Consider the following 14,476-nt stretch of genomic DNA (forward strand, 5'->3'; position numbering starts at 1 on the left):
ACAATTATCAGGGTATAATGGCGCTGTGACCCGTTCTGCCGGTACCCGCATAACTGTCCCATACTGATTTTGGTCACTTTTGAGTTATCATCGGGAATCGACTTAACGGTTATCATATTTTCTGGAAAAAAATTAAAATTGATACATTTGTATGGAAAAACATGGAAAAAACACCAAGTTGTTTTTGTCCCATATTGAAAGTACCCGCATTACAGTCCCACTGCATAGTGGTGCAACCTGCGAACATATAATTTTGTTCCAAATTACTGTACATCGGATTATTTTAGGCATATAGGAGTATGTCATTTAATTAACTAGACTAATGTTGTTTTTCTGTAGTACAATCTACGTTGCCAATGATACTGCCGGTTGCTGGTTGAATTTATATGTGATGGGACAAAATATGCGAGTACTTTCGAAATGTACCCGCATATTTTGTCCCATTTTGTCTTTTTTTTCAAGTTATATAACGTAAAACCAATTCCATCCATGTTTTTTTGTTCTCAACGATAAACTTGTGCTGCCATGAAACTGTTATGGTCGTTGGTTCTGGATGTAATTGCTGGAAATCCGAAAATTCACGGATAATATTAAATCGCCGTTTTCTCAATTTGTTGTTTTTCATTATGGGACATTTATCCGGGTACCGGCAGCGTTGCTTCCAACTAAAAAACATGAGCACTTTGTGAGTCAAATGAAAAGTACTCCAATGCTCTTGCTTTGATTCTGACAGCTGAAGGGCTTGGAAAGACGAGGAATGATTTTCAAATGCGGAAATTAACAGCATCACTATCGCCTACCGATTTTTAATCGAAAACGACAATGAGCGCTGGCGGAGAGGGAGAAGACAAAATCGTGGCGATATAAACCAGAGAACGCCAACACCAGTTTCACAACCCGAAGTGACTACGTGGCACCAATGATCAACAGAATGAAAAAAATCTCTGAAATATTGATCGGAACTTACATAACTTCGAAACGCTTGCTGCAGATTACCTTTTTAGGTACACGTTTATTTTCATGCATCAACAGACCTCAAACGGCTCCAATGATAAACAAGACTTAAAACACTAAACATTTAAGCTACGCAGTCTTTCTTATATCGTCCCCTTGATTCTAGAACTAGATAACTCGAAATTCGTCGGTTTTGAGTTAAGTATGGCATCAATTTATCGCGTCGAGCTCTATAACATATCCAAAACTCGTTGAAGTACGATTACAAAAAAAAGTGTTATTCATTAATTATAAAAATAGATATCTCAACTTAAAACAAGTGAGTTTTGTGCTAAAACTAAAAAACTCGGCTCTTCGTTGATTTTCCGTTGCTTTAACAGACCTGAAATGATATGGATACGTTTCAGAAAATCTGAGCCATTCAAAATGGCATTTCAATCGTCATAATCAAAATAGGTCAAATTTTCAAACTCGTTTTCTCGAAACGTCAAATTTCGAGTTATCTAGTTTTAGCATTGAGGGGACGATATGTCGATGCGCGCTAGTAGAGACGGGGCATCACAACGTCCTGTCAAGAGATCGGATACTACTGATACCCGAACTGACGATTGAGCTGACATCGGTTTTCGAAGCTTGGTAGTCTTAATGGATCATATCAAACTAAAGATACGTTAAGACTATTAGACATGTAACTCTGATTTGGACCGCTGCAGAAATCGAAAGTCTGCTCGATTTACCGTTCGACATCCTTTTTTTTTTTTTTTTTTTTTTTTTTTTTTTTTTCTTCATATAACATTTATTTGACACGGCACAAATACAATTTAATGTTTAACGGCGCCAATTATATCTGATGACTTAAAAACTAAAGCAAATTTTTTATCCTCGCTGCCGACTACGAGCTGAAATTAAGTCTAACTTAAAACTAGCATGGGATTTCCAATCAGTGTTTTGTTGTTCAATGGTCGTCTGATAATCGTCGAATGGCATGTATGGATTCGTTCTGCTGAGCCACGATGTCGTGAGTTGGGACAGAGGCTCGTAGTCCTTGGGTCCTGGTTCTATTGTGCGGGGTCTGGTTGCTGGTTTTGTGCTTAAGGTTCAAACGTGTTCTTGTCGTTTTGTTGGGTGTAGACGGAGGAGAACGGGACTAGACTGGGGCGTGGATGGATTTCAGGAAAACGTATATAAGGGACATGTAGGATAGGTCACGGCTCGCCAAGACATCACGAACAGGAACAGTCGGCTGTCTACCCTCGGCCTGCAGGGAAGCTATTAATTTAGACCTGGCGTCACGGTGTACAGGGCATGACCAAACCACAGGCACAGATACCACTTTCCCCGAGCCCAACACGACGGAGGAGCGCGTCAAATCTATAGTGATTGGACATAAGCCGGGACATCACGCAAATGAAATCCCGACCTATATCCAACCCCTTGAACCACGGGTTCGTCGATACTTTGGGGATTATGGAATGTAACCACCTTCCCAATTCCCCTCTGGTCCAAGCATTTTGCCAACTGATGATCGTATTCTGACGTACAAGTGCGAAAAATTCATTAAAGGCAATTGGTCTTTCATAAATATCACCGTTTGTTGCGCCCACCTTAGCCAAAGAGTCCGCTTTCTCATTACCCGGTATCGAGCAGTGAGAAGGGACCCACGCTAAGGTAATCTGAGTAGATTTTTCGGATAAAGCACTCAGATGTTCCCGTATTTTCCCCAGGAAATACGGAGAGTGCTTAACATCTTTCATCGATCGGAGAGCCTCAATGGAACTGAGACTGTCCGTAAAGATGAAATAATGGTCCGTGGGCATTTTTTCGATAATCCCTAGGGTGTACTGAATTGCAGCTAATTCTGCGACGTAAACAGAAGCAGGATTATCGAGCTTATGGGAGACGGTTAAATTGTTATTGAAGATACCGAAGCCAGTGGACCCATCAAGAAGTGATCCGTCAGTGTAGTACATATTGTCGCAGTTGATGTTTCGATATTTATTGGAAAAAATTTTAGGGATCTGCTGCACGCGTAAATGATCCGGGATTCCACGAGTTTCTTCTATCATGGATGTATCGAAAAACACAGTAGAATCAGAAGTATTTGATAAGTCGACACGATTTGGAATATTCGAAGAAGGGTTAATATTTTGGGACATGTGATTGAAATACAATGTCATAAAACGGGTTTGAGAATTGAGTTCGATTAACCTTTCAAAATTTTCAATCACGGGACGGTTCAAGACCTCACATTTGATTAGAATACGAGAAGACAGGCTCCAGAAGCGGTTTTTCAATGGTAGTACTCCAGCTAAAACCTCCAAACTCATCGTATGGGTCGACTGCATGCAACCTAAGGCGATACGCAAACAACGATATTGTATTCGCTCCAGTTTGATCAAATGTGTGTTTGCTGCGGAGCGGAAGCAGAAACACCCGTATTCAATAACAGACAATATCGTTGTTTGGTAAAGCCTTATAAGGTCTCCTGGATGGGCTCCCCACCATTGTCCGGTTATTGTACGAAGAAAATTCACTCTTTGTTGACATTTTTTCATCAGATACCTCACGTGACAACCCCAGGTGCCTTTAGAGTCGAACCAGACACCAAGATATTTGTGTACCAAAACCTGAGAAATCGTTTTACCCATTAATTGTGTTTGAAGCTGAGCAGGTTCATGCTTCCTAGAAAAAACTACTATCTCAGTCTTCTCCGGAGAGAATTCGATACCTAGCTGTAAAGCCCAAGCAGACAAATTGTCCAAGGTATCTTGCAATGGTCCTTGCAAATCGGCAGCTTTGGCTCCTGTAACAGAGATTACACTGTCGTCTGCAAGTTGTCTTATCGTGCATGAATTTGCCAGACATTCGTCGATGTCATTTACATAAAAGTTGTAAAGAAGGGGGCTTAAACATGAGCCCTGGGGAAGACCCATGTAGCTAATGCGAAAAGTTGCCAAATCGCCATGCGTAAAATGCATGTGCTTTTCGGACAACAAATTGTGCAAAAAATTGTTCAAAATTGGAGAAAATCCTTGTCGGTGAAGTTTACCCGCAAGAATGTCAATAGAAACGGAATCAAAAGCCCCCTTAATGTCCAAGAACGCAGACGCCATTTGTTCTTTACGAGCATACGCCAGCTGAATATCTGTTGAAAGCAACGCAAGACAATCATTCGTCCCTTTGGCACGGCGGAAGCCAAATTGAGTTTCTGATAGTAGACCATTTGATTCGACCCAGTGGTCTAAACGACGGAGTATCATTTTTTCCATCAATTTCCGGATACAGGATAGCATTGCAATCGGCCTATAAGAGTTGTGATTAGAAGCTGGTTTCCCTGGTTTTTGGATGGCGATCACCTTCACTTGCCTCCAATCCTGCGGTACAATGTTTTGCTCCAGGAACTTATTGAACAAGTTCAACAAGCGCCTCTTGGCATTGCCGGGTAGATTCTTCAACAAGTTGAATTTGATTCTATCTAATCCAGGCGCGTTATTGTTACAGGACAGGAGGGCAACTGAAAATTCTGCCATCGTAAAAGGTGATTCTATCGCGTCGTGGCCCGGAGACGCATCGCGAACAATATTTTGCTCAGGAACAGAGTCCGGACATACTTTCCTGGCAAAATCAAATATCCACCTACTTGAAGACTCCTTGCTTTCGTTGACCGTTACGCGATTCCGCATTCTTCGGGCTGTGTTCCAAAGAGTGCTCATCGATGTCTCCCTCGACGTCTCGTTCACGAACCGACGCCAATATCCACGTTTCTTTGCTTTAGCCAAGCTTTTAAGCTTGGTATCAAGCTCCGAATACCGTATATAGTCGCCAGGTATACCTCCCGTCTGGTAGGCCTTAAACGCGTCGGATCTTTGCGTGTAGACATCGGAGCACTCTTGGTCCCACCACGGAGTGGGAGGCCGTTCTTTGATCGTTACGCCGGGATATTTCTTCGTTTGGGCTTGCAACGCGGCGTCGAGAATCAAGCCCGCGAGGAGGTTGTATTCTTCAAGTGGTGAATGATGTTGAATCGACTCGACCGCTTTTGAAATCATTTCCTCGTATAACTTCCAATCGACATTTCGTGTGAGGTCATACGGAATGTCAATTGGTCGCATGCGAGTTGACCCGTTAGTAATTAAAATAAGAATAGGCAGATGGTCGCTACCGTGAGGATCGAGGATTACCTTCCATGTGCAATCCAACCGTAGCGACGTCGAACATAAGGATAGATCCAAAGCGCTTGGGCGCGCTGGAGGTTTCGGGATACGTGTCATTTCACCGTTGTTTAAAATAGTCATGTCGAAGTCATCGCAAAGGTTATAGATTAAAGAGGAGCGGTTATCATTGTATGGGGAACCCCAAGCCACGCCATGAGAGTTGAAGTCTCCCAAAATCAAACGTGGCGAGGGAAGAAGTTCTATTAAATCAAAGAGCAGCCGTTGCCCAACCTGTGCTCTGGGGGGAATATATATTGAGGCAATACAAAGCTCTTTACCTTGTATTGTCATTTGACATGCGACAACTTCGATGCCTGGAATCGAGGGGAGGTTAATACGATAGAAAGAATAGCACTTTTTAATCCCTAAAAGTACTCCTCCATATGGAGTGTCTCGATCAAGGCGAATAATATTAAAATCATGGAAGTTGAGATCAATATTTGAAGTAAGCCAAGTTTCACAAAGGGAAAATGCATCGCATTTGTTTTTATTTATCAAAACTTTAAACGAATCAATTTTTGGTAAAATACTTCTACAATTCCACTGTAAGACAGAGATAGAATCCTTCATATACGCAGTTGAATTAGGCATCGAAGGATACAATCGCTGCAAGGAGAGGCCATTGGGCAGTCAACTGCTTCAAAAATGATCTAACTGTTGGGAGGAATGCTGTAAGAAAAATTTTAATTGGATCGGGTACATTGAAAGTTTCAAAAATCCAGTCCACAATGTCAGAAAATTTCACTAATCCAGAGTTTGTTTCATCAACTGGGAGTGTAAAAGGAGCAACTGGGGTTTTAGATGTTCCTGGCAGTGCTGGGAACTCCTTCTGGGACTTTAAATTTGCCAGCCCAGGAGGAGTTTGCTTCGGTTTTTCCGCAGCACTGTTTGGTTTGCTTGTAACTTTCATTTCACTTTGAGAAATCTTAGGACCTTTTCTGGGAAGTTTAGGAGAGGAAATATTTTTCCTCTTTCTAGACTCCCCAGGATTGGCGTAAGATGTTCCCGCTGGTGAATCGTCAGAATCGGTTTCATCAGAGGACAACAGATCATAAGGGTTTGATGTAATGGGAGAAGTGGTAACGGTCTTCTTCAGCATCTCAGCGTAAGAACGCTTCGAACGCTCTTTGAGAGACCTCTTTATTTTATCCCTGCGCTGCATGTACACCGCACATGTCGAGAGCTCATGCTGACTCTCCCCACAGTGAATGCATTTTTCAGCATTTTTACTGCAGGAATCATCCGCATGATTCTCCCCACACTTGCCACAACGTGCCTTATTGCAGCAGTAGACGGCGGTGTGGCCTAACTGCTTACAATTCAGGCAGTTCATGACGCGAGGCACATATAATCGCACAGGGAGACGAACCCGGTGGATCGAGACGTGGCTTGGTAGCGCTGACCCGGCGAACGTAACTCGAAACTAGTCTGACGGGGTGTATACTGTTTTACCACCGATGATCGATGCTGACCGCAATTGCTTGCAGTCGAGCACCTTTACTTCGGGACACGTTTTGTTCTTAAAGCACCCTTTGGCACTTTGCAGTATACACTCGACGGACAGACTCGAATCGGTTATGACACCGTCGATCTCCACGTCTCGTGCGGGTATGTAAACGCGATACTCGCGTGTGAAGAGCTCAGAGCAAGCTATATCGTTGGCCTCTTTCAGGTTACCGACCACGACACGGAGCTTGTTAGGCCGGACCTTGGAAATTTCGGTCACGCCCTTGTACTCCTTCGTCAGGTCTTTAGAAATCTGCAAGAGGTTCAACTTTTTTGATTTCGGTCCTGCCTTTGGCCGAAAATAAACAGTATAGCTGCCCTGGGCTCCGTCTGGGTAAAGCCTGGGGCGAGGGGGGACTGAAGAATGAACAGGGGAGGGGGTAACAGAAGGGTCAGGGTCAGAGGGGTTCGGGGATGGTGGCGCGGGAGGCGAGGGATCTATATCCATCGCGCTAAGTCTAGCGCACTAGCGCTGACAAGAACACGTACCTTTTTATTTCTCCCTTCCAGTAAGGTTGGTTGTCCGATCGTTCGAAGTAGCAGCCGTTACAGCCAGCAGCACCAATACAGCAGCACCAAACAGCCACCAGCAGCGAGCCAGGTGTGAGATCACTCCACACAGCGATACAACTCGCTGACACTGATGGCTTCTTCTTTTTCCTCGTTTGTGTCTCGTCCACTGCTGTAGCACAATCCAGCCAGCAGCCAAATCGGCTTACGCACCAGCTGGCAGTCACGATGCGAAACAGTTGCACAAAGGCACGACCTTGAACCCGGATTTATTTCACTCGACCAGGCAAACAATGCCAACACTTGTTCACACGTCTTTTGTTTTATACTCTATCGGACCGATCACCAAACACGTCCAGTACTGATGCGTGTTCGGCACAGAATGATTTTTTTTTTTTTTTTTTTATGAAAACGAAAATGATGTTTGTTATGGAAAGCCAAAACCAAAAACTTAAGAAAAATCAGAGGTTGCTACATATGTTCTTGGAGTTGAACGAAGAAAAGAAACGTTCCTATTCCATTCGACATATCTAACGGCATGTCAAATCACACTATCGAATAGGTGTAAACCTAAACCAGCATTGCATTCGATATATTTTCGAGTAATCAGCCTGAATGAGATTAAAAAATCAGAGATCATCTAAACATACCTGAACTGTCGAAGGGTGTAACGAAGAAACCTGCGTGGAACATTTTCGATTCATTCAGTTGCATTTTAGGGTAGATCTGCCTAATATAGACCACTTCCTTTAGTGGACCACCTGTACTTCTTACACCGAATGACACATTATAAATATCCTTTTTTTGATTTGTGCTTTGACAATTTCAAAAATGTTCATCATTAGAATTGTTGCAACAGACATTTACTATGATATTCTTCATTAAAGCTGCTAAAAATGTCTTTTAATAACAGCTACCTGATTTGCCATGGTTCGTTAACGTTTTCATAGGAAATGGCTTTACCAAAAACTGTACTGACATCACACTTTCCGAGCGAAAATAATCAGATCTTCGATGAACGGGTAGGATAATAGTGTCTTTAAAAGATAAGCAATAAATTTTACTAGAAAAACACTCAAAATATTGAATAAATAGTGGCCCAATTAAGGGTGGAAATAATACTGTTTTCCTTATTCCGGCATGCTTCATTTCGAACAAGAGCTATCATCGAAATAACACCGCGAATCATAGTTACCATTAATTTGTTATGATGGTGTTATTGTACAAAATTGTTGCTAATGGGAAAAACACCGGAAATTGGCAAAAAATATACTGAAGCAACTGTTACTAAGTGTCTTTAAGCAATAAAAAGTGGTGTTTCGACCAAAGTAGCTTGCAGACGCTCCAATGTTCCACGCTCCACCGTAATGTTCCGTGCAAGCAGCAAGTGGTCAGGAAAACCACGAAGAGGTAAACCAACTGCATTGACTGCCGCGGAAGAGGATTCAATTGTTAGCTGGATAACTCGGATGGCACATAAAAGATTCCCTATTACGAAAGAACGGCTGCAGTCTACAGTTGATCCAGATCCAGAACACTCAGTGCGTAAAGCAGAGTTAGTTTCATCAGCGGCAGCTACGGTTGGAGAGATGTAGGTATTATTTAGACCTGGCCCAAATTAGAAAATTGCTGTGGTCCAAATAAGGAAACGGTGGCCCAATACGGGAAACTGAAACGATGATTTATTTCTTAAACTATAAGAAAAAAGAAGTATTATCTTGTTGTTTTTCATGCAGAGAAGATGATAAACATGTTACTCCATGTTCATACATAATGAAATACCTAATTCAGTTTAGATATTTACACTTTTTCTTGCAAAATTTGCAGCTACGCTACTTAGTGGTCCATTAAAGGCAGTTTTACCCTAGTACACTGGGTTCCACACTACTGAGCAATACTCTAAAATTGAGCGGACAAGCGAGCAGTATAGGCTTTTTAGGTAGTAAATGTCTGTGAAATTTCTGATCATTTGGAAAATGAAGCCTAAGTTTTTCGAACCTTTGGCTCTTGTAAAGTTCATATGCTGCTTACACGTTAGCTAAGAGTCAAGATTTATTCCAAGGTCCTTCACATGTTCAACGCGAGGAACAACCACGCCAGTAACTTTGTATTCGAACTTAATTGTATCCTTTCTACGGCAAAATGAAGTTAACAAACCTTTCATTGGATTCAATGCCAGTCAATTCCATTCGCACCATTCGTTAAAAACATAAATTTGCTGCTGGAGATCCAGTGTATCATCGTCATCTTCAATTCTGCGGAAAATGTTCAAAATATCAACGAACGATAAACTAGGGCAATCTCGGCAGAAAGAATTACGGTCTTAAGTGACTACCCTGAGGTATGCCTGAAGAGCTGACAATTGGTTAAATAAAATTCAAACCACCTTTGAAGCGAATCGCCGAAACCCATTATTTTTCTCAATTTAGCTAGCATGATTTTATGATTATTCTTGTCGACAATCGCAGACAAATCAGTATATTTCGTCTATTTGACAGTTTTTCTCAAATCCGCTTATCGGAGATAAAGGATTTGCAATGGAAAAAAGTGAATTCATTACCACCAGCATGCTGGTCTTTCCTCCATAGAAAACCTCTAGAGTGCAGGAGAACATCTTGCACTGCGGAAACAACCGCTCTCACACTAAAGAGCAAATCAACGCACATGCTAGGAGAGAACGACAGACGATTTTTATCTGGTGAGCTTCCTGAAAGCACCGCAAAGAAATCTGAAATCTCTCTCTTGCAAGACAATGAACTATGGTGTACTTTCTCACACGTATGGACATCACGCACAATGATTACACAGCAGAGCTATCTGCGGTGCGTTTTACAGTTTGCTTCTTGAGCATGGCAGAAGAGGAAAAGAGATTGGGAGGAAAAAAAATAGACTGCGTTGGTCGTGCCGTTCGAGTTTACTCTGGTCGAATTAGTTTTTGCGGTGTGGCTACACGAGGATTACACTTTTGCCCAGTAGGTTTTTTTTCTCACTTTACAGACTAGTCGCCAGTAGACTCTGTGGTGTACTTTTGCGTTTTCTCTGTAGAATGACTGTGTAGTGTAGTGTGTTTGTCTCAATGTAAGTTGGTTGAGACACTTTGGAGTGAAAAAGAAGCAGTGTGGTGAAAGCATTTGCTACACGCAGGCACATACTGGAAGAGAAGTGCGCGGTGAATTTTTTCTCCGCTTTTTTCACATACTAAGGAGAATGACAAGCATGAGTCCACAGCTTTGACACCGCGCACAATGACAACATTCTCCTATAGTTATGAACGTTATTTTTATCTCATTTTTTGTAGACCGAGAATACGAAAGAAGACTTTCAAAGCAATTCTTTGGAGGTTCCGGTACGCAGTGATAACCGAATCAGGTGTCGTAGTGGCTGTAGCAAACCTTCAATACACTTTTTCAATACTCTTCAATACGTATTGCGGCATTACAAAAGTAAGCGACGATTTCAACTTGGAGGCCGTGTGAATATGGTCGTTTTCAATAAGAATGTTTGTTTATTGCGGGGGCCTAGCCAACCACCCTCGACGCCTGGATTCGAATCCCACCGCCGACATAGGTTTCGATGGTTGTGAGTTGGCGTGATCCACTCACAACCAACTCAACTGGTCTAGATTCAATTCTAGCCGACACCGGGAGATTTCCCGAGGCGAAAAATCTCTGAAATCACGCCTTCTATCGCATGAGGAAGTAAAGCCGTTGGCGCCGGTCCATCAATCAACGTGAGTTAGGGTCCTTGGTGGAGTCGCCTCCCCGGGCGTCGGTGATTGGCACAACAACAGTGGCGGAACTAGACCGACGAAAAATAAGCGAGAATAAAAAAAAAAAACAAGAATATTTGTCAACATTGTGGTAAAAAATGGACAAAAATTGCCGATTTTCCATGAGACACGCTCTGACGAAACTACCCATGTAGCATCAATTATAGTAAACCATGAGTCAGCAAAAAAACTGACAGGTCTATCAGTCGAACTCTAACCGTGATTACGAAAACAGTAAAGCTACTCCGTTCAAAAGTGTTGATGAACGGTACCCCGTCGCGTCGGAAACGGACATTGTGTGGAAGTTCGTGGAAATCGGATACACCTGTTCCGGTATCTACAACATTTTGACCCGGCAAATTGCGACGTGGCGGTGCTGATGGACGACGAGACCTGTCTCACCCTGGATGGCAACGACTGGCAGAGCACTTCGTATTTCACTTCCCCCGACGTGAAGTTTATTCCACACACCAAAATCCCTGTGGCTGACGATCAGAGAGAGAGAGAGATGTCAAAGCCACCCTTCTTTCGTTCCGGACTGACCGTGAAGGTTTTCGTTCTAGTGCTTTACGGGATTGATTTACTCTAATCACATTTCTGTTCATTCACTAATCACTAGTTTCACATGTTTTTTTCTAATGATATAGGTCATAATTACCGTAAGAACAAAATTAAATTGAATAGTCGTAACACCTTGTAAACAAACCTTCGGGAGCTGTCACAAAAAGTGAGGTAAGGCCGTTCCATGCAATTTGACGTTTTTTGACGAGCTCCAAGTTCTGGACAGCTAAATTGTTTCGAAGATGCTTGTATTTTTCGAAATACCTCACACAAGACTGTAACTTAGCTTTGAGGTGCGGGATGTATCGCTCCTAGTTCTAGATACAGTCAGGTTTTTTTTTACGCGGGGGATACGTTCCTCGTAAAAAAAACGTGCAAAAAAACCGCGTTAATTCGAAAATCCGCGTAAAAAAAACCGCGTTAATTCAAAAATCCGCGTAAAAAAACCACGTTTTTTAAAAAATCCGCGTAAAGTAGTCCAGCAAGAAGGGCTTTAAAAAAACCCGAGACACTCTAGAACCAGTATTTAATACAGTATTTAATTGTCCCCTTTGACGGTTATTCCGGATTTTTCGGTGGGCGGAGAGTATTTTTTGGACTATGTCTTTTACTAGATAAACACTTAAACGTTTCTGGTTCCAAACCCACGTTAATTCGGAAATTAGTGAATTTTTTTTTGAATTAGCGCGGTATCGCGTAAAAATAAGCCGCGTTGATTCAAAAATCCGCGTAAAAAAACCGCGTTAATTCAAAAATCCGCGTAAAAAAAACCGCGTTAATTCAAAAATCCCCGAAAAAACCTCGTAAAAAACGCGTATGAAAAAACCGCGTAGAAAAACTGACTGTACTGTTTAAATTGAAACCTTTATATTTCAAGTTGCCTACTCTACGAATTTCAACTGTATGACTTTGAATGGCCGGAAGCTCCGTAACAGGTTGTCTTAACGGGTGGGATTTAATGTGCACAGTTTTCTATAAGTTCAGGAACAGGAGGTTTGATCGAAAGAGTTCAGGCAGAAGTTGTAGGTCGTGCGGAATTATGCGTGAACATAAATTCCTAGCAAAAATTATTACGCTGAGTTGTGCGACTCATTAGTCATAACGGTTCCACATAAAACATTAGGACAGCAGGTGAAATTTCGGACGCATTGATGCTGGATTTCAACATAGCCTTGGAAGGTGTTGTACACCGTCATCACGAAGCCTCACATGATTCTACACACTGTGGACGACATCGATATCATTGAAGGTGGTCTTCACGGCTCTCAGAAGGGAAACTACGAGAATTGGACCTTGCATGAACACTGTCAAAACGAGGTACATGGTGACTAGCAAAGGGTGTGGTAGTTCTACGGGCGTTGGTGCTGTGGTTGTGATGCCCGGAGATACTTTCGAAGTAGTTGATGAATTTGTCTATCTTGGTATACTCGTGAAAAGTGATGACAAAGTGAGCCTTGAGGTGAAGAGACGGATTGCGTCAGCGAACAGGGCTAACTACGATTTACGTAGCCAGCTTAGGTCCCACAGCATACAGATTCGCACGAAATTTGCACTTTACAGGACGCTGATCCTCACGGTGGCACTTTACGGACATGAATCGTGAATGTGAAAGGAGGCCGCTTGGCAAGCGCTTGGAGTCTGCGAACAAAAAAATAGAGTGTGGAGGGCGTCCACAAATCTGTATCAAGTATTCAAACACGCTGATATTGGCAAGCTGATGAAACTCGACAGGGTGAGCGACCGGCAAAGATAACATTCAGCAGAGAACCGGATAGAGGTCGACGATGGATGTGTGCTGTCGATGAAGATGCCCGAGTAGCGGGTGTAAGTGGCAACTGGAGAGGAGCAGACCAAGACCGAGTTTATTGGTGGCTCATTTTTGAGATCTTCTGAATTCTTCCATTTGACTCCCTTGCCTTCAGAGTTTGAATCTTAAGAACTTTTGGACTGCTAGATATTTAAACTTTAAAATTTGTACTAATTCACCTGGAAAATTAACGTCCTAATGGCTACTTTTTTTTTAACTTTTGGATTTTTGCATTTTTAAAAACATTAATAGGAATTTAGATTTTTTATTTCAATTTGTTTTATTTATTGATGTTTTATATTTTAATTTTTGACTTATGGATTTTTTGATTTTATTATTTTGACTTTAGACTTTTCAAAAATCTCAGTTAACTTTTTTTTGTTTTTGATTTGTTACATTTTTGGGCTTCATTAGTTTTTCTTCTCGACAAGAAGTCGCGCAACTTTTTTAGGGTTTTTGACTTTTTTCTTTCTGAAGTTTTTAATTTCTTGGCTTGTAGATTATTTTCAGATTACTTTTTTACGTTATGACTTTTTGATCAAACTTTTTGAAGTTTCAAATTTCGGACTTTCTGAACTATTTGCTCATGATTTACCTGTTTTTCGATTTTTTGTTTATTCTTCCTTTTTAACTTTAACTTTAACTTTTGACTTTATGATAAACAACCCTTTAACTTTTAACTTTTTACATGTTGAGTTTCCCATTATATTTTACATTTTAATTTTTTGACTTTTGACGTTTCGATTGTCGAAAATCCTAAGTTATTGAAACCCAAGCCCATTTTTGCTACATTTCTCGCTAAAGCTATTTATTTCCAAAAATTCTGCCCAAAATTTTTATATTATCAGGGAACATTAAAATGTTTTAGGCGGAATTTCCAAAATGATTGTGTTTCTGTTCTTTTTTTTTTCAACTTATGTTTTGATTTGTGAGGAATCTAAAAAATTACGTGGATTTCATATTAATGAGCAGATAACTCTGTGTTCTGTGTTCAGTGAATTTTCGTTCACTTTACACAAGCCATAGCCTTTGCCATCCTAGGATAGGCATAAACATCAAACAGTTAACCACAAGCCAGGGGTCTGCATCGTAATCCGATTGCGTGGAACTTGTTTCTGTAACGTCTTCTATCTGGGTGCTCATAATACTATCAAG

The sequence above is a fragment of the Wyeomyia smithii genome, chromosome 3, assembly GCF_029784165.1.
Source record: "Wyeomyia smithii strain HCP4-BCI-WySm-NY-G18 chromosome 3, ASM2978416v1, whole genome shotgun sequence".
Classification (NCBI taxonomy): Eukaryota; Metazoa; Arthropoda; class Insecta; order Diptera; family Culicidae; genus Wyeomyia; species Wyeomyia smithii.